The 19349-nt window shown below is 49.7% G+C and overlaps 2 long non-coding RNA genes across 11 annotated transcripts in view; one reads left to right on the top strand and one right to left on the bottom strand.

Moving 5' to 3' along the window:
* The window catches only part of LOC109264803 (uncharacterized), a 155753-nt gene that overhangs the window by 45101 nt on the left and 91303 nt on the right, over positions 1-19349 (bottom strand). The gene's annotated exons all lie outside the window — the stretch shown is intronic.
* LOC109264787 (uncharacterized) lies at positions 1922-18517 on the top strand. 9 transcript variants are annotated; one of them, XR_008418020.1, is made up of 9 exons: positions 1922-2048; positions 2451-2639; positions 2743-2922; positions 3927-3999; positions 4370-4472; positions 4877-4998; positions 5980-6194; positions 15689-15769; positions 17892-18517. It is a non-coding gene; the product is annotated as an uncharacterized LOC109264787 (long non-coding RNA). The 9 variants fall into 9 exon arrangements; XR_008418019.1 differs by lacking the exon at positions 17892-18517 and having other exon boundaries at positions 15689-16557; XR_008418017.1 differs by lacking the exons at positions 15689-15769; positions 17892-18517 and adding an exon at positions 7334-8535 and having other exon boundaries at positions 5980-7147.

Raw genomic sequence — 19349 nt, 5'->3', positions numbered from 1 at the left:
CACCACAGGACACGAGAACCGCAGTCACATGGTCTCAGAAACAATCAGCTCAAATTGACATCTGACAACATCCCCCCCACAGCACCCCCAGGGGCTGGGGCTGTGATTGGTAAGGTTTTCATTCCTGATGGCCCCCACGCTGTGAAAATGCACCTATTTTTGTTCATTGAAACTCATTTCTTTTTTTTTTAATAAGCAGCCCAGTGGAAAACAATCGTGAATGGCAGCTTCATTACATGTGGATTTTTAGAACAAGGAAAATATTGCTCACACCCTATGACCTGTTCAATGATACTGAATTTTAATTAAAAAAATGTTACATGTTAAATTGATGACAAGGAAAGGGCGACACTACGGCTATAAAAGAAATCAGGAAGGCAAATCCTGGTGGACAGATTGTCTCAGTGATCTAGTCAATGTATGTTTGTCTTCTTTGTCTCTCTCTGTTTTTCCATTTGAAAATTTCTGTTCTAAGCGAGAGGGGACATATTCCAAACTCTATAGACTTCGAGTGGGGAGGCTGGTGGGACCAGAGGGGGGTACGAGAAGGGGGGTACTTAATTTGCTCTCTGGGGGCCTCCCACATGATCTTGTGCAATGGATTGGTTGTTGTCCTAGAGGGCCTCCTCCAAGTGGCTGCTGTCCCAGGCCACCGTGGAAAAACCCTTTGAAAGGGCCAGTTTCGGGTCATCTTAGCAGGCCTGATAACTAAGAATGAATTATTTTGAAGGGATAGATTAAATGGTGTACGGATGGCCCAATGGACGTTCAGCCCAACCTGAGTGTCACCAATTAGAAGAGAATTTTCTTCTGAGCTGATGCAACACTGGAATGGAAAATCCAGGGGCTGAAAGTATGTCACCGTACTGGGTTTTCAGAAAGGCCGACGGGAGCAAGCCAAGGTGGTCAGCTTCTTCTCCGGATGGGCTTCCAAGACATGACGTGTCAGTTCATGACCTAAAGCCTCATGAAAGAGTAGCTATTTGCCCCAAACACAGAGCCCTGAGATCTGCCCATGGTGGAAGATTCACACCCAGCACAGCATGTGCAGGAAGGAAGCAACTTCCCTCAGGCTGCTGGGAGAAGCGTGGGTCTTGGGGCTGGGTCGGGAGGGAGGGGGAGGGCAGCAGCCCCACAGTGTGGGAGCTTGAGCGTCTCGTTCCTCCCGAGAGAATAGGTGTGCAGGCGTGCAGGGTTAACCCCCAGCTAGAACAGTGCTTGACCCTCCCTGAGGAAGACTAGAATGATTCAGGGTCTAGGGTCCCAACCACGGGCACAGAATAGCAAATACAAAGGCCCTGGGACTGGCGGGGCGAGTGCAGAGTGGGTGAACCACAGCTGTAGCACAGCTGGGGCGGGGGGTACTGGCCATGCACGGTGGGGAGGCTGAATCCTGTTCTAAGAACACCCGGAAGCCACTCTCACGTTCCAAGCAGGAGAAGGATGTGGCTTGGTTTTACATTTCCCGAAGATCATGCTGGCTTCTGTCTGGATCAGAGTCTAGAGGGGGTAGGAGGCTGGGCTGTGGGCCAGGTGGGAAGCCATGGGACAGGAGACTGAGGGACTGCATTTCACAGGTTGGACCAGCACAGCATGGGGAGGAGGGGGAGGACGGGGAGGAGGAGGAGGCAGGTGAGGGACACGTCGGTCCTTGGAGGAGACATCCAACCCCTGGTTTCCATACTGGGAAAAGGCCTCAATAACCCCCAGCTCTCGGAGAGGTTGTGAAGGTTGAAAGTGGTGCCTGACCCACAACAGGTACCCAAGACTGCGTTCCCATTGTCCCCTTTGTCCCCACAAACACAGCAGACGGCAATCTTTAGCAAGGCTACTTCTGACCCTCATCCTCGGTAGAGTGGGAGGTAGGGCCTGGGCTGGAAGGGGTGACAGGGCGGGGTCGGGTTGTCCTTTCTGAGAAATCATGTGCCGATCCACAAACAAGATGGCGATGCAACAAACTTCCATGTTCTTGAAAACGTTTTGATGCTTACAAAAAGAAACGATCGCCGTCGTGCAGCCCGACGTGCCTGTGGCCCAGAGTACAACAGGTGAGCCAGACCAGTGAGTGCCCTTCGGGCCAGGATCCCTGTGTCCATCCCCAGCGCTCACACCTGGCGAAGCAGGGGTGGGGAGCGGTTCAAGGTAGCACAATTCCCACTTGCACGCCAAACGCGCACTTCTGGGCTCACACCGTGCCTGGCACACAGTGCCACACTGGAGCATCATGGTTCTCGTGCTTGTAAAGTTTATTAACAGGGTCATCCAGCCCGACCCTGCGGGGTCTTCCCTATGGCTGGGAAGTCTCCCTAGAGGAGGAGGGGCATCTGGGCTGTGTGAAAGATGAGAGGAAGGGGGCCCGATGGGGCCGGGCTCCCTGCTCAGGGTACAGCCTGGAGAAGGACACATGACCAGTTTTCTCTGAGCCAGCACATTTTCCATTCTAAATATAGCCCAAGATGACCCAAGACATCTTCCCCCTCACAAGGAGACTCAAGGTTCTGTATTTTCCCGCGTTTCTGTGACTTCTGAAAGAAGTGAACAGCGAGAGCTGAGGCTTTTACCTCCCATCGCCTGATCCCATGGACCCTGGGTCCTAAGGAGCGATGGCCACCCGCCCTTGAGAGGAGGGCCTGGCCTGGGTGAGGAGCTCTCTTTGGTCCCCAACATTTAGTAGCTACCAAAATATTTTGCCAGCCCTCTCCCTCCAGCAGAGTGAAACAGGGCTTCTATCCACCTAGGCAGGCAGGGTCAGTCGTCACGCAGGCCGGAAATGAGAAGCTTTCTGCCACCCTTGTGTTCATCCACCCCAGCATCTCAGAAGTGAGGCCCAGCCTCATGAGTTTTAATTGGACAACAGATTCCTACTTCCCCTAGGAACCTTGCAGCAACATCAAGATGGACCTTTTATCACATTTCTGGAAGGTACAGGATACAAGCCTTTTGGAAAGAGGCACAGGGCTGACTCGTGGCTCCGAGGGCCTTCTCTGCTTGTTTGCAAAGGGGGGTAGGGGATAGTTTTCTGTATCTGAGTGGGGATCTGCTAATTGCTGCACAAGCACTTCTGGGGAAGTTCAAGTTTCCAAAGGCCTGCGGTTAACTCCGACGGTGCCAGCCAGCGCTTCCCGAACAGGGCGCTTGAGGGCACTGGTGGAGGGGCCTTCCGGGAGACACAAATTGCAGTGGGTATCTCCAAAGGGTTAATGACCAAAGAGTGAGGACGGTCATGTTAAGTTATATATAGCAAACAGTGAGCAAAGCAGGCAAGAGGAAAAAAAAGATAGAAAAAAACCCCATGGATACGTTCCCCTCCCCCCTCTGGCAACCCCCCCCCCCCACTCCTGCAACATGGATACGCTCCCCTCCCCCCTCTAGCAAACCCCCCCCCCCCCCCACTCCTGCAACAACACTATATATACAGACCGCAGATTGGGGCATAGTTAAATTTGGCACACTGAGACTACAGCAAAGAAAGAAAACATATCAAGTTACGCGGAGCCCTATTCAGATTTGGGCCTGGGCCTCACCCGCACAATGCTGGGCAGAGGAGAACAAGGCCGCTCGGTGTGTTGTCGAAAAGCGCACCGGGCCAGCTTTGCTTTCCTTTCAGTCATTTGCTGGCCCAGCCCTGGGCAACAGGTTAAGTCCCTGCCCCACAGGTGGAGACAGATAAAACAAACCCAAATGGTGCCATGGGCTGCAGGAAACCTTTCTTTCAAAACTTGATCCATCTCCAAAGAGGAAACACGCAAGGACTTTGCTCTGGACAGTAATCTGTTTTCTTAGGGCAGCTGGGAGAGACCTGGTGGCCAGGGTAAATAGGCAAAGCGGCAGTGGCGGGGTTTTGGCAGGCAGGGCTGCAAGGGCAGTTTGAAAAGACCCCTTCCTACACTCTGTTCCCAACCAAGAGTAAGCTGTCAATCTCATAGGGTGAAGGTGCTCTGGAAAAAGTCAGTGGAGAGAGAGGGAGGCCCTCCCGCAAGGGAGAAAGCTAAGCCACAGGTGCATGCTGGGATCTCCTCCCCCTCCTCTTCCTCCTCCTCCTCCTCCTCCCCCTACCCCTCCCCCTCCCCCTCCCCCTCCTTTCCTCCTTCTCCTCCTCCTCCTTTTCCTCCCCCTCCGGGCAGGTTCACCTGGCCAGAACCCAGCCCGCAAGTGCGCTCCCCTCAGAGCTCACTGAGCAGGGAGAGAGCAGGCCGGGACCTCTGAAATGCAACCCGGGTGGGTTTCAATCTCCGCGTTGAGCAGCTGGACGGGCAGGCCGGCGGCAGGCAGACTGCCAGCAAAGACTGGCTGAGTCTCTGCTGTATGCGAAACGGGCTCGGGGAGGGTCAGATATGCTTTAGTCATCAGACATTGTCCCTGTCAGCAGGCGCTAGGACTCCCGGAGGAGATGACACAGCCACCGGCTGGCACTTGTCGGCTCGGGCTGCACCGCACATCAGCGGTCATGACGACGCTCCCCGCGTCACCAGGTCTGTGGGTCTTTCCAAAGCCGTGCCATGGGGTCACCCTGTTGGGGCTTCACCTGACCTTAGGTGGGCAGAGCCGGGCAGGGCAGAGCATCGCCGCCATTTTGCAGGGGAAGGAACTGAGGCACAGTGAGGAGGCCGCATCTCGCCTGGGTGGGCACAAAGAACAGACCCTTACCCTGGCCCTCCTGTAGGCGTACGTGAGGGGTGGTCTGCACAGGACGGTGGTTCTCACCTCATGTGCCAGAATCTCGGGGTCATCCTCTACCTGGTGTAACCCACTCTCCTCAAGGTGGGCTTGGGGGTCCTGTCCCAGTCCCAGCCCCAGAAGGGGGTGGGTGTCCGGTGATCCTGGTTCACGCCGGGCTCTGCCACGGACCTGACCCCAGTCTCCACCTGCAACACAGGGACAGGGGCGCAAAGCCCGTCCAGAGCTGCTCCAGAGAGTGAGGGACCCAGCACGGCATCCCTCTCCCCGCCTGTGGCTTGACGGGCCCACGCTCTTGGCTCCCTGGGCAGAAAAGATACGGTAAGAGGTTGAATTGTGTCTTCCTAAGCGTCACGTGTTGGAGTCCTAACCCCCGGTACCTCAGAACGTGACCTCGTTTGGAACTGGGGCCGCTGTAGATGTAGTCAGTAAGATGAGGTCATACCGCATTAGGGGAGGCCCCTAGTCCAGCATGACTGGTGTCTTTATAAAATTTAAAGGGGAAATTCGGATAGAAACACACACAACATAGGGAGAACACCATGTGGACACGACGGCAGAGATCAAGTTGTCGCGTCAGTGAGCCACAGAATGCCACAGATTGCCACCCAGCCCCAGAAGCAGGGGGAGAGAGGTCTGGACCAGATTCTCCCTCACGGTCCTCAGAAGGGACCAACCCCGCTGAGCCCTTGATCTCGGATTTCTGGCCTCCAGAACTGTGAGACGGTACTGTTGTCGATACTTTGCTATGACGGCCCTAGCAGACACAGATGACGAAAAGGCCAAGGTATCTCTGGTTAGTTTACCTTGAAAACGGGCTTTGAAGCCCCTTCCAGCCTTACAGACATTTATTCTAGGCATCGTTGTCCGAACAAAGAGTGAAACAGTGCAATTGCAAGAATGCTCCACGAGTGCTCCGTTCCAGAAAAATCCCGCCGGCAAAAAGAAGGGAAGTCCCCTTTCTCTTCTCAAAATCCTAACCTTCCTTTGTTCTCAACAGAAATCATACACTGCGTAATTCTCCCAAAATGACCCCAAGGCAAGAGAACCTCTCTTTTCCAACCAACTGCAGGGCTGACCCTCTTGCTAACTTCCTGGCCATCCCAACTAGTTTTCAGGAGAAAACTCACTGAAAACTCAGTCGCATGACTATGATGATGAGTGCCAGCCAGTCAGGAGCTTGAAGGGTTAGCTCGTTCGGGTAGGGAATTAGGTGACCCGGAGCATTGGCCAACACTCTGCCTTCTGCCCCGACCAGATATGTAGTCCTGACTGTGAAACATCCCCCCACCCCCTTGGCAGGAACTCCTCCTGGCGTGGCAGCACCAGTACCCCTGTGCCTTTGGCCTCCCTCCCCTGGTGGCGTGGAGCCCAGAGACACCAACATCCTCTCAGACTAAGGAAGCCCTTCCAGAACTTGCCACCAGCCCCGGAATCCTGGCTGCTCCCCCAGTGATGGAACATTGGACATGGTGGCTCTCAGGGCTGAATTCTGGAGTGCTAACGTGGACCAGGAAGTAAGGCTTATGAGACTTGGTCTTCGAGTGCCCTCCTTTCTCCCTTGCTTTACACCTGAATTTGGCCTCCTGCTCTACATCTGCCCGCCAAATGCCTCTTTTAGCCTCGCTGTTACCCCGCGGCATCCCATTGTTTATACAAGTTATTTCTCCTCCGCCAAGAATTTCTTAGTACCTCAATTAGAACGTAGGATTTTGAGAGATTCGTGCTGTCATCCTTCCCCCCACTCCTGCACTTTAGTCATTTGCATGTAGAAGTTACTCAGTCCAGATTTGTTGAAGGTGGATTCAACCTGGATGTCTTCTGTGCATTTACTCTTGTTATCTGTTTTGGTCCCAAATCCTTTCCCCGTGTGGTTCCGGAGTTCCTCCCGCTTCAGGGTTTGGTCTCCTCTAGGGATGCTGATATCTCCTAATTTAGACCGAATCTACAGGAGTGTTCACTGTAGCTGATTACCCATCAACTCGGAGGAAAAGAACTCATACATTTTTAGGGCTGAAAGATTCTCCAGAAAGTATTTAGTCCGTTTCTTAATAAGAGGCCAGGTAACTCGTCCGGGGTCAACTGGTTACGTACGCGACAGAAGCGAGAAGCCAAATGTCCTGGTTTGATGTGAGGCCATTGGTCATGTGGATGAAGACATCATCTGTATGGCTGGTGTAGGGTCAGTGGGGGTGTCACATCGTATCTGTTCTGGAAGGTTCCTCTGTTGGCTCCTGGGCATTTCAGCTTAACTTTAACAGCTTCCAAGTGAGTTTAGACACCTTCATCATGTCTGCTCCACAGGGGTTGCGTGGGGGCAGCTGGAAGACGGACCCACTCCCAACACAATCAGATCACACAGACGGTGTTCCTAGCAGCAGAGATGGAACGGTCTCCTGTTCCATCTCGCAAATCCACAGATATGACTGACAGGGAGTGTTTTCCACTTAGAGTCATGCAGATCTCAGAGGTAGGTCTGTTTCCAACCACTGAGGAAGCATAAAGCAAAACAGTCTTGTCGGCATAGACATATGCCTCATTGTTTTCAATCTGAACACATGTTTTACATCAAGAGAAGGGCTTGTGGTCGGGGTAGGGGGAGCTGAAGGGAGATTCAAAGGTTCTTCAGCACTCAAAGATCTCAACCTCTTCAAAGTTTCAACCCTCAGAGCTCTTACGATGTTTCATCCCACTCAGCAGAGACGCTTCTCTGCCCACACTCTCAGGTGCATGCGTGGGGACTCGAGTGTGGTCCAGAAGGACAGAGAAAGGTAACAGGATGGTCACCTCACTGCAGATATTTTCCCCAGAGGATGTCATTTCTCCGTTGGGATTTGATGAGCTCCCTAAGGCACATTCACGTGCAGAGAGCAGGTGATATCTGGCTGCTAGAGAGGCCGCATCAAGCCATGGCAGTCATGGGTACCACGAGCTCACCCTGGAGGGGAATAAGCACCTTCTATCCGGGACGCCGGGCAGGTGGGTGCTGGCCAGAACCAGTGTCAGGGACAACAGGTTGATCAAGAGAAAAGGGAAGGGTTTGCATTCAGTTATCATCACTTTCTAGCCTCAGGGCTCTCAACCGCAAGTTGGAGATAATAATAACTTCCTTCCATGATATTTTTGGGGTTCACCAAATGCGATCATTACCTGTGAAAGTGCTTGGCACAGAGAGATGAGGGGCAGTGCCCTCGACGGGAAGGAATTCCGGCACCCACGCCAGCTCCTGGCTGTCTTCTTTCTGAGATGACTGTTTCTAAGGGGAAAGGAGGAGCAAGATGATGCTCCCAACCTTCAGGTCACGTCCAGGCAAGTCAAGTTGGAGTGTAAGATTACCACGTACACTGGGCCCCAAGTGGTTTGTCATCAGAGGGCCCCGTGGGAAACAGAGTGGCAGGGTGATGGGGTGGGGCCAGGAGAGCCCAGCACGAGTCCTGGGGTCACTGCTCGCACTCTTGCTACTTTGGATGGGTTCTTTGCCTCCTTGGCCGTCTATAAATTGGCCCGTCTATAAATTGGAGCGGACTACACACAGCATAGGGTCGTGCCAAGGCTCCTGCAGAGTGATCCAGGAAGACAGCTGGAAATGACAAGGTGCTGAAACATGTGTGATGGTGTTGTTGTTCTTAAAGGAAGGGAGAAAGGAGGGAGAGCATGAGAAGTGCGGGGGAAGGGATTAGCCTCTATTTAAAATTTTTTTTTTTTGATTTTAAAATAGTTTTAAGTTTCCAGAAGAGTTGAAAAAAGGGTCTGAAGAGTTCCCACATACACCACATCCAGTTTCTCCTACGGTCCAGCTCCTATATTAGGATGGGACATCTGTCCTGTTTCATAACCAATATTGATAACACTATTGTTAACTAAAGTCTATACTTGCTTCATATTTCGTTTGTTTTGACCAAATGTCCTTCGACTCTAGCGTTCCACCCAGGATCCCACGTTACATTTCGTTGTCAGGTCCCCTTTAGGCTCCAGTTGGCTGGGGCAGTTTCTCTGATTTTCTTTGTTTTTGATGACCCTGACGGTTTTCAGGAGTACTGGTCAGGCGTTTTGTAGAATGTCCCTACACTGGGGTTTGTCTGGTGTTTCCTCATGATTAGGGTAGGATTGTGGATTTCTGGGAGGAAGACACAGAGGGCAAGTGCCATTCTCATCACATCATATCAAGAGTACAGACATCTACATGACTTATCACTCTTGATGTTGACCCTGACGTCTGGCGGAGGTAGTGTGTATATGTGTTGAGTTTCTTTTTCTCCCTTTTCATACTTTATTCTTTTTTTGAAGTTTATTTCTTTATTTTGAGACAGCTGTCAGTGCAGAGCCCCACATAGGGCTCAAACTCACGATCCACAAGATCGTGACCTGAACGGAAGTCAAGAGTTGGACGCTTAACGGACTGAGCCACCCACGCTGCCCATAGTGTAGACCTTGAAAGGAAACCACTGCGCACTCCACGCTCAAGGAATGGGGAGCTCTGCTCCACCTTCTTGGGGGAGGAGTAGTTACCTCGATTATTTGAAATTGTACCCCGTGGGAGAGTTGTCTATTCTCCCCCACTCGTGTATTCATGTGATCAGTACAGAATATTTCATATTCATATGTATCAGTATGAATCATGCATATTTGTTTTATACTTGTGTTATTTATAATCCAGTACTACTTTATTGCTCAGATTATACCAGTTTGGTCATTGAGAGCTCTTTCAAATGGCTGCTGGGTTCCTTCGACACACCCCCACCATCGTGCATTGTCGTTTGTTTGTTTTTCTGAGCACTTTCTTACTTTCTGACATTACGAGATGCTCCAGGATCATCTTGCATATTCCCTGCCCATCCTAAACTTGGCCATTTCTTCAAGATGTCCTAATTCCTTTTATCAGAGAGTGATCCTAACATCTGAAATCTGGGCACCAGATGCTCTCATTGCGACAAGGGTGTCATTTTCTTGTATGCTCTGTTAGCTAACAGATGTGTTTACGCAGGTAAACATGTAAATATGTGTTTACACCAACCTGTATCTATAGATATTTTGTACGCATCCCTCTGTGTCTGTATTAGGCTAGACGTGAGTTCTTACTGACGTCTCCAATGCTAATCCCTGGCCACGTGAATCATTCCAGCCTCCCCACTTTGTTTGCCTGTGTCCTGTCACTCCAGCAGTGAGGACCTTGGCTCCCGCCATCGGCCATCCATCTACTTCAGTTTTCAGTTCCAAAATTCACAATGGGTGGCTTCAGAATCATTAACGCGTGTCCCATGGGAAACAACTTTATCAGTCAGAATACAGTGTTACGTATAATTTCTTTTGCTTTTGGTTTTACAATTTCCACTCATTTCCAGTAGTACTTGGGTCAGCACGTTTTATACCCACCCATTCAGGGGAGGGAGTTCCTGTATTTGTATTACCGTTAGACTTATTTATTTGTTTATTTATTTTTGGTCAGACTCAGCAGTCCATCCCAGAATCCCCCAGCCTCTTGAATAATTTTTAAAAATTTGCATACATTTGAAAATTTCCTGAGACGAAAACCCGGACGACTGATTTTGGCTCTTTATTTTTTTCTAATACGTGCGTTTCACACTCTACATTTCCACTGTTCTGCATTCTGTCACTATGGGTTAGTTTCTGTTTTTAAAAATTTTACGTGAACAGATTTGTGCAGTGTGTGCCCCGCCCCTCCGGCTGCTTTCACTCGGCGTAATTATTTCGGATTCATTCGTGTTCTTGCCTGTGTCGATAGGCTGTCTCTTCTTACTGCTCAGTCACATTCCATCATGTGGATGTGCCACTGTGTGTTTACCTATTTACCTGTAGCTGTACCTCTGGATTCTTTCCAGTTTTGAGTCATTAAAAATAAAGCGGCTGCGAGCATTCATGTGGGAGTCTTTGTGTGGACATACGCTTTCATTTCTCTTGGCTAAACGCTTAGGAGTAGAATGGCTGGGTCATATGGTAAGAGTATGCTTAACTTTGAAGACGCTGCCCATTCGTTCTCCAAAGTGGGTGGACCACGTTCCATTCCCACCACCGTGTGTAAGTTTCCGGTTCTCGCCCACTTCAGCACGGAGAGTATTCAGCGCAGCGAGTTAATTTCAGACATTCCAGAAGGTGTGTGGGGCTATCTCATCGTTGTTTCTGTTTGCATTTCCCTGGTTACTAACGAGATTGCGCTTCTGTACCATTCATATTTCTTCTTTGGTGAAGTACACGCTCAGTTCCTTCTCCCACTTACAAAACTGGGTTGCTTGCATTTTTCTTATTGATTTGGAAGTGGTTGTTTTTTTTAATGTTCTGGATTCCAAGTTTATTGTCAGACATGTGATCTGCAGATAGCTCCTAGTCCGTGGCTTATCTATTCCCTTCTTTACAGGGTCCCTCATAGAGCAGAAGTTTTAAAACTCTATGAAGTCCAATCTATCAAACTTTTTATGCGTCATGCTTTTGCTGTCTTATCTAGAAAGTCTTTGCCTAGGGGCGCCTGGGTGGCTCCGTTGGTTAAGCCTCGGACTCTTGATCTCCGCTCAGATCATGATCTCACAGCTCCTGAGATTGAGCCCCACATCAGGTTCTGCGCTGACAGCACAGAGCCTGCTTGGGGTTCTTTCTCTCCCTCTCTCTCTGCTCCTCCCCTGCTTGCACACGCATGTGCGCACACCTTCTCTCTACTTTAAAAAGGTAAATAGGGGCACCTGGGTGGCTCAGTCAGCTGAGCGTCTGACTTCAGCTCAGGTCATGATCTCGCGTTTGTGAGACACCGGGCTCGCTGCTGTCAGCCCATCAGCACAGAGCCCGCTTCGGATCCTCTATCCCCGCCCCCTCCCTGCCCCTCCCCTGCTGGCGTGCTCTCTCTCAAAAAATAAATAAAATAATTAATTAATTAATTAATTAAAAGTCTCTGCCTAACTCAGAGTTGCAGATTCAGTTTCAAAGTCTCCTGGACCTGCCTGTCTGCCTAGAATTTTTCTTCTATATTTTCATGTTGCACTTTATACAGTTGTAGGTTTTTAAAATGGGCCTGTGATCCATTTTGAGTTAATTTTTAGATACGGTGTGAGGTGTTTGTCAAAGTCCAATTTTTCATGCAGGTAATTATTCAGTTGTTCCCCAGCATTTACTGAAAGAGTATTTTTTTTCTATGGAGCTGTCTTGGTATCTTTGCTGAAGATCAGTTGTGCACATATCTGCAGGTGTATTTCTGAAACATATATTTTGTTCTCTTGATCTGTCTGTCTGTCTGTATGCCACTATATACTGCTTCTTTCCAGGGACTTTATAACAAGACCTGAAATCTGGTAGTGCTAGTCTTAAAAAGGGGTTCTCTTTTTCAGAATCCTCTTGGTTTTCGCAGAGCTATTGTGTTTTCTTTTGAATCCTAGGACCAATTTGTTGATTTGGACAAAAACCAAAGGAATTAGGGATTTTTGACTGGGATCGTGTTGAATCTATGTCCGTTTATTTACATTTTACTCAATTCCTCTCAGCAATACTGGATCGTTTTCAGAATATAGGCCTTTCTTAGCCTTTGTCAGATCTGTCCCCAAGTCGTTCTGATCTTTATGTTTCTAGAAATGGTATTTTTTATTTCAATTTCGGATTGCCCACTGCTTGCACATAGGCATGCAACTGATTTTCTTGTGTTGATCTTGTATCTTGCACCCCTTCCAGACTCTCTGGTTCCTTTCAGTGGCTTTTTGTAGATTCATATATTTTTTTTACCTTTTTGTTCGTTTGTTTGTTTCACACGAGAGAATAAATTTCAATAAAGCTACTCCCCTTGACTGTATTGGAAGCCTGAAGGGTTTGCTTTTTTTTTTTTTAATTTTTTTTTAACGTTTTATTTATTTTTGAGACAGAGAGAGACAGAGCATGAATGGGGGAGGGTCAGAGAGAGGGAGACACAGAATCTGAAACAGGCTCCAGGCTCTGAGCTGTCAGCACAGTGCCCGATGCGGGGCTTGAACTCACGGACAGCGAGATCATGACCCGAGCTGAAGTCGGCCGCTTAACCGACTGAGCCACCCAGGCGCCCCATGAAGGATTTGCTTTTAAAAAGTGTACCTACTAGGGTGAGTGAAGGTATGGATAGAACCACTGTTAGGGCACAATGGCTCAGCTACATGTCTGCTCGGGGTCTCGTGGGCTGAAATCAAGGTGCCAGCCAGCATATGCTCTTATCCAGAGGCTCTGGGGGAGGATCCCCTTACAGGTTCATTGAATGTGTTGGCAGAATTCAGTTCCCTGATTGCAGGGCTGAAAGCCCCAGCTCCTTGCTAGCTGTCAAGCTGGGGATCATTCTCAGCGTCTGGAGGTCTCCTGCATTTCCTTAGCTTGTGGACCCATCTTCAAAGACAGTTATGGTACATCAAATCCCTTTTATGCTTCTCAGCTCTCTTTAAGGGCTCATGGGATTTCCTTGGGCCAACCCAGATAATCCAAGATAATCTCTCTAGATGAGGGTCAACTAATTAATAACTTTAATTAAGTCTACAAAGTTCTTTTTGCCATTCATGGGCATGATAGCTTATCAGAGTCATAGGTCCTGGGGATTAGGCACAGAATCTTGAGGGACATATTTCGAATTCTGCCCTAAACAATTAGCAAATAAAATCAGGAGTGACACAAAGTAATATGTGCAATACGACAATGTTTTTACAAGAAAAAATAAAAAATTGCGGGTAATGTTTGCTTTCTTCTTTGTCCTCTAAAGTAGAAATTTTTTTTTCTTAAGGTTTATTTATTATTTATTTTGAGAGACAGTGAGAGCGATCAGGGGAGGGGCAGAGAGAGAGAGAGAGAGAGACTCCAAAGCAGGCCCTACACCCTCAGCGTGGAGCCTGATGTGGGGCTCGAACTCACGTATTGTGAGATCATGACCTGAGCCGAAACCAAGAGTCAGACGCTTAACTGAGCAGCCAACCAGACACCCCCGTCCTCTAAATTTTTTTTAAACAATAAACATGTATCTTTAGAGAGCCATGAAGAGTTCACATAAAACCCAAACCCATAAAAAATTCATTTGCAAGACAGAACTCAAGGTGCATTCTTCCCATAGACCCAAAGACTGGCCTTTGCACGCGCACGTCTGTGCACGTGCGTGGGCACAAACGTCTCTGCAGTAGCAACCGAGGGAGCAGGTCTCCTGCAAGTTGCGCTGCCTCTTCCCAAAAGAAGAAGAGTCCACTAAGAAACTTTCGTTTATCCGAGAATATAGATTTCACGGCAAGTAAGCAATCTGTGGGGTGTGATTATATACGGTAGAATCTTCCGACTGTTCTTCACCCGCAGCGTCCTCTCCTGGAGGCAGCCACCTGCACCTGTCTCCTGTGCCCTGTCCTTCTGTGCACCCTCACTCTCCGCACAGGCTTGTGCTCTCTCTTGGCCTCCTTCTCCATCCCCTGCTGGACCACTTTCTCCCTGATCTCCCCACCCCAAACTAGAAACAGCCCAGATGTCCTTCAGTGATGATGGGTTAAGCAGACAAACCGCAGCACATCCGTGCCTTGGGGTGCTATTCAGGGATCAAAAGGATGCTGGGTCTCCTCCCGCTGGAGGAATGAATGGATGAATCTCCCAAGAGTTTTGCTGAGCAAAAACGGCATAGATACCCCCCAATTCCACTTATACAATATTCTTGAAATGACAAAATTATGAAAGCAGAGAACAGACTCTTGGTTGGTGGGAGTTATGGAAGGGGAGAGAATGGGAGAGACGGAGGTATAACTATAAAATGGCAACATGAGGGGGGTCTGGGTGGCTCAGTCCATTGAGCATCTGACTCTTGGTTGAGGCTCAGCTCATGCTCTCAGGGTTCGTGAGATCGAACCCAGAGTTGGGCTCTGTGCTGACAGTGCAGAGCCTGCTTGGGATTCTCTCTCTCTCTCTCTCTCTCCATCTCTCTCTCCCCCTCCCGCTCTCTCTCTCTCTCCCTCTCTCTCTCAAAATAAATAAACAAATAAAGATTTTAAAAAATAAATAAGATGGCAACCTGAGAGATCCTTCAGTGACAGAAGGAAAGCGTATCTTGACTGTGGTGATGGATACCCAAATCCACACGTGAGATAAAAGTACACAGGGCAGAATGCATATGCACACACACACACACACACACACACACACACACACTGGTGAATATCCGTAAAAGTTATCAGTGTCCACATTCTGGCTATGATATTTCACTATAGTTCTGCCGGATGTCACTTTCAAAGGAAACAGAGTAAAGGGCCCCCAAGATTTCTTTGATTTATTTCTTACCTCACCTATGAATTTACAAAGATCTCAAAATAAAAAGTTTAATTGAAAAAAGTGAAGGAGAAGTAAAGCTTTTCTCAGACAAACAAGATCAGAAGGCATTCACTGCCCGGAGATCCATGTTGCAGGAAATGTGACGAGAAGTTTTTCAGGAAGAAACTTGGGTCTGCATAAGGCAGGGGTGAGTGTCGGAGAAGGAAGACATGAAGGTAAAAAAAAATTTTTTTTCGTTTTTCTTGGCCTTAATTAATTTAAATTACCAGCTGTGGTTTTGTAGTTTTCTTCTTATATTTTGGAGTTAATTTTTCATTCAAGTGTCAAGCATTTTTTTTTTAAAGTTTCAGGCCTCAGGCAGGCTCTGTACTCATGGGCCAATGGCTGGAAGGGTCTGGAAGGAACCCTGAAAGCACCAGGTTCTCCTGAGGGTGCCCCAGCCTCACCCTGCCATGGTCCCCATTGTCTCTAAGAGACTGTGACAGCTTTTATCAAAGGGGACCGCTGACCCTTCAGTGCGTGGATACTGTCCAAAGCCATCAGGGTGAGTGACAGAAACAAGGACGCTGGAATCACGCAAATCTGAGTTCAGACCCCAGTTCTGCCCCTTAGCTGTGTGACCTTGAACAAGTTACTTAACCTCTCTGGTTCCAGTTTCTATGTTTAATGTACTTTTCAGGGCACTGGGGCAGTGATAGGACCTAACACGTGGGACAGAGCCTGCCGCATGACCGATGCTAAAATATGTTCATTTCTTCCTTATTAGGATGTTTATGACTGTCCCTCTTTCCGAGCAGACAGTTGGCACGCTCACGCAGAAGACTCCAGTCTTTGACGAAATTCACATGTAAGATCTATGGTGCTTTGTTCTTGCTCGAAAGTTTATTCTCTGCCGGGAGGCAAGCATAACTACCACTGCTCAGTTCTCCTCAAAACTTAGGCTGGGGACAAGTTATGTAGGAGGCCTTGCAGCTCGAGGAAAGAGCTCTGGATCCAAACAACCCGAAGAAACAACGATCCCACTCTGTCCCTCCCCCCAAATTCCCCTGAGAGTTGGAGCATCGTGTTGCCTTTCTGAGGCTCCAAACACTTGGCACCTTGGTTTTAATACAATTCTATCATTATTTCTCTACGCAGAAGTCAAAATGATGTCTTCAAAATGAAAACCAGTTCCTGTCAGGTCTCTACTCCCTAAATGCACTCAGTGGCTCACGTTGCACTTGAACTAAGAGCTGTTAATTAGGACGGCTCACAAAGCACCCCCGACCTGCTCTAGCCCTTCCTGCTCCCTTGGTGGCTCACACCACTCAGCCACACTCACCTTCTCTCTGTTTCTCAACATGTTGAGTGCATTTGGCCCCAGGGCCTTTGCACTTGCTGGTTTCTCTGGCCGGAATGCTCTTCCCTGATCTGAGCATGCCAGCCTCCCATCTTCTTGCCCGGTCTCCAGCACTCTCTTAGCCGGCCGCCTTCCCTGACCGTAGTCTAAACTGGAGGGGCTTCCTCCCCTTCAGCAGCCCCTCTTTGCTCCCACTTTGTCCCACAGCAGGTGCCACAATCCAAAATCATCACATTCATTCACACGTGTACTTGATTTTTGCCTGTTTCCTCTTTCAAGAACCTCAGCTCTATGGGACAAGGAAATCCCTGGTGCCCAGATCTGGGCCAGGCATACGGTGTAGGTGGTTCCCAATACCTATTTATAAATGAGTAACTGTTCCTTCCCATCCTGGCACAAGTACTCACACCCTGCGAAGGCAACCCAGGCCCCCGATCCCCGGAGAGCCATTTGCGGATCCCAAGCCATCCCCAGATCACACTTGGTGACGCTCACCCAAGAGAAACGTGCCAGCGACCTCAGACGGTCACACGCGGCATTAGGCCTGAGAACAGAGGCTTCTCGGGTCAGGCTGGGAGCCAGGACAGGAGGTGCTGGATAGGGGTTAAGCGAGTGGGTCACCCCCACGCAAGTGCAGTCACGTAGGCGGGTTGCTTGGGATTAGGGAGTGTGCTAATTCAGCTGACACCGAGGCAAAGGGATGGTACCTGAGAAAGATTTACATCTCGTCTTCCTTCCCTCCCTCATGTTGCCCCCACTCCCCCGGCGGGGCTGCGCCCCGCTCCCCCCAGCGGTCATGACGCCGCAATAATAACCAGTTCAGCGGCCCGCCCCTCAGCCCGCTGAGCTGAAGCCAAGCACGAGAGGGGCTGCCCCCCTCCTGCTCCCCACCAATGTATAGATATGTATATATATCCGCAGAGGAACATTTGTCAGAAGGCTCCAGGAGAGAAATGACTATTCCATAAAGATTTCATTTTTGTTGGAGTCCATCCACGTCTCTATATTGTCATAAAAATTCAATAGGAAACTTCCATTTAAAAAAAAAAAGGAGGCACAATTAAAAAGAAATAGGGACAGCTCCAGGAGAGGTTGGAGATGAAAGACGAAGGGGCCCGGTTCAGGCGGGGGGGATTTTACGAGCTACCAAAGAAAGAAAAACACACCACACAGAAAAAGTGCCCAGTGGAAACCGTCCTGGCTGCCTTAGGTGAGGCAAACCATCCAGTCTGGGGCTGTCGTCTCTGAGGACCGTGGGGCAGGCACCGGGGGCGCCTGGGTGGCCTAGTGGCCGTCCTGCTCAGTATGAGGCTGTGTGCATGGGTGCTGGCTGGATAGGGGCGTGGGCCCCCCAGGGAAGGCAGCACCAAGTCTCTGAAGCAGGAGAACCTTGCCCATGTAGGAGCCACAGAGGTCTGGAGCTCAGGACAAGATGATCCTCAGCAGTTCCATGACCGGTGACCCCAGCAATCGTAGGGAGGGAGAAAGGGCTTTTTAGCAACATTTCGGGAAGTCTCCCGTCTTCTTGCCCGGTCTCCAGTACTGTCTTAACAGGCAGCCTTCTAAGACCCTTCTGATCTACCTGTAGATCAGAATATTCAGCCTCAAGGTCCCCATTCCGTTTCATCAGACTGTTTTCCTGATTACACACACACGATAGATGTTCACTGTGGAAATTTTGGAAATACAGAAAACCAAAAGAAGACGAAAAGCGACCACCATTCTTTCACCTGCCTCCACGCATCTCTCATCCTGATGTGGCTATTTCCCAATCTTTGGAAAAACGCAGTTTGTAAAGAAGAAAATACGAGAGACAGCTTGGGTATCGAAAGTGGGGCGGAGAGGGGAGATCCACTATCCAAAGCAGCCCGCGTGCGCACAATGACCGAGTTCCTTGGGGACAGAGCTGAGCTGGCAGAGAGCGATCCTGTCCATCAGAATCCTGGATAGCTCAGCGGAGAAACCAGAGGTCTGCCAATGGGGGCTGGAGGAGGAAAGAGATGGGGGAACCCTCAGGGTTTGACCCTGTGAGATTTGATGGCCTGTCCCCGTATATGGTCCCTCTGCAGAGATCATGAATGTGCAAGCCTTTCCACGCCCATTTGCCAATTACACGAGGTTTGTGGTAATGTCTGGTTCTGACGCTGATACTCTCTACCCTTGCTCCAGTGCATGACCTCGGCGGCCCGGCCTGCATTTCTGGAGATGCAGACACTAAAAGCCAAAGTCCTTGTCATTGAGCTGCTTGTAGCTGGGGGGGGGGGGGGGGGGGGGGGGCCGGGGCCACTCTTCTGACAGCAGTGAGCCTCGGGTATCTGCCCACATAATTTGAAATTTGCAAGGTGGTAGCACTTGTTACTGTCACTTTTTTTTTGTTACATCCCCATGGCTGTCATCAACGTGATGCTGAAGGCCACGAGGAAGGAAGCCTTGCCTTAAGACAGGGCTGGGCCACGTCTTTCTGCCTGAGACTGTTCAGAAACCAATAAAGTGCTTTGGAGCGACTTTTTTTTTTTTCCCCTATCAAAATGAAAATGGCTATATTAGTCCTTGTTCCCGGTTTTCGGACAGAGAATCGTCTATGGGGACCTGGCACAGCTTTTCAAACGTGGCGGTTGGCTGGAGGCTGAGCAGCAACCCCGGGCAGCCACTGGCCTCCCTTGCAATTAGCTCAGGCTATGCCATGGCATGGGCCACTCACAGGGCTCACGGGGCACCTGCCACTGGCGACAAGGGCCACTCTGCCAGGTGTGAAGCAGGTCAGGGACAGGTCTGAGTGCCTTTCCCAAAGCTGCCGCGTGTTCCTCTTCTATGGGACTGGACTGGCTCTCATTGACCCACACCCCTGCTTCTACTATGGCCATGAGCTCACCATTTATATCCAGGGGATATAAATGTATCCAGGGGATATAAATGCACCCAGGGGAACCCTCTCCTTCCCCACTTTTCAAGTGAGGAAACCAAGGCCAAGGTAGGTAGGGAGGCCCAAAGTCACCTGGCAATCACCCGCAGAGGCCACAGATAGCAGGGTCATGCTGCCTCACAGGCTGTAGCCAGGGAGAGCATGAAGCCCACGGAATCAGAGGCG

The sequence above is a fragment of the Panthera pardus genome, unplaced genomic scaffold, assembly GCF_024362965.1.
Source record: "Panthera pardus isolate Hobbes unplaced genomic scaffold, ASM2436296v1 HiC_scaffold_26, whole genome shotgun sequence".
NCBI classification, from domain to species: Eukaryota; Metazoa; Chordata; class Mammalia; order Carnivora; family Felidae; genus Panthera; species Panthera pardus.
The sequence above is the reverse complement of the archived record's forward strand: the minus strand, read 5'-3'. Positions and strand labels throughout refer to the sequence as shown.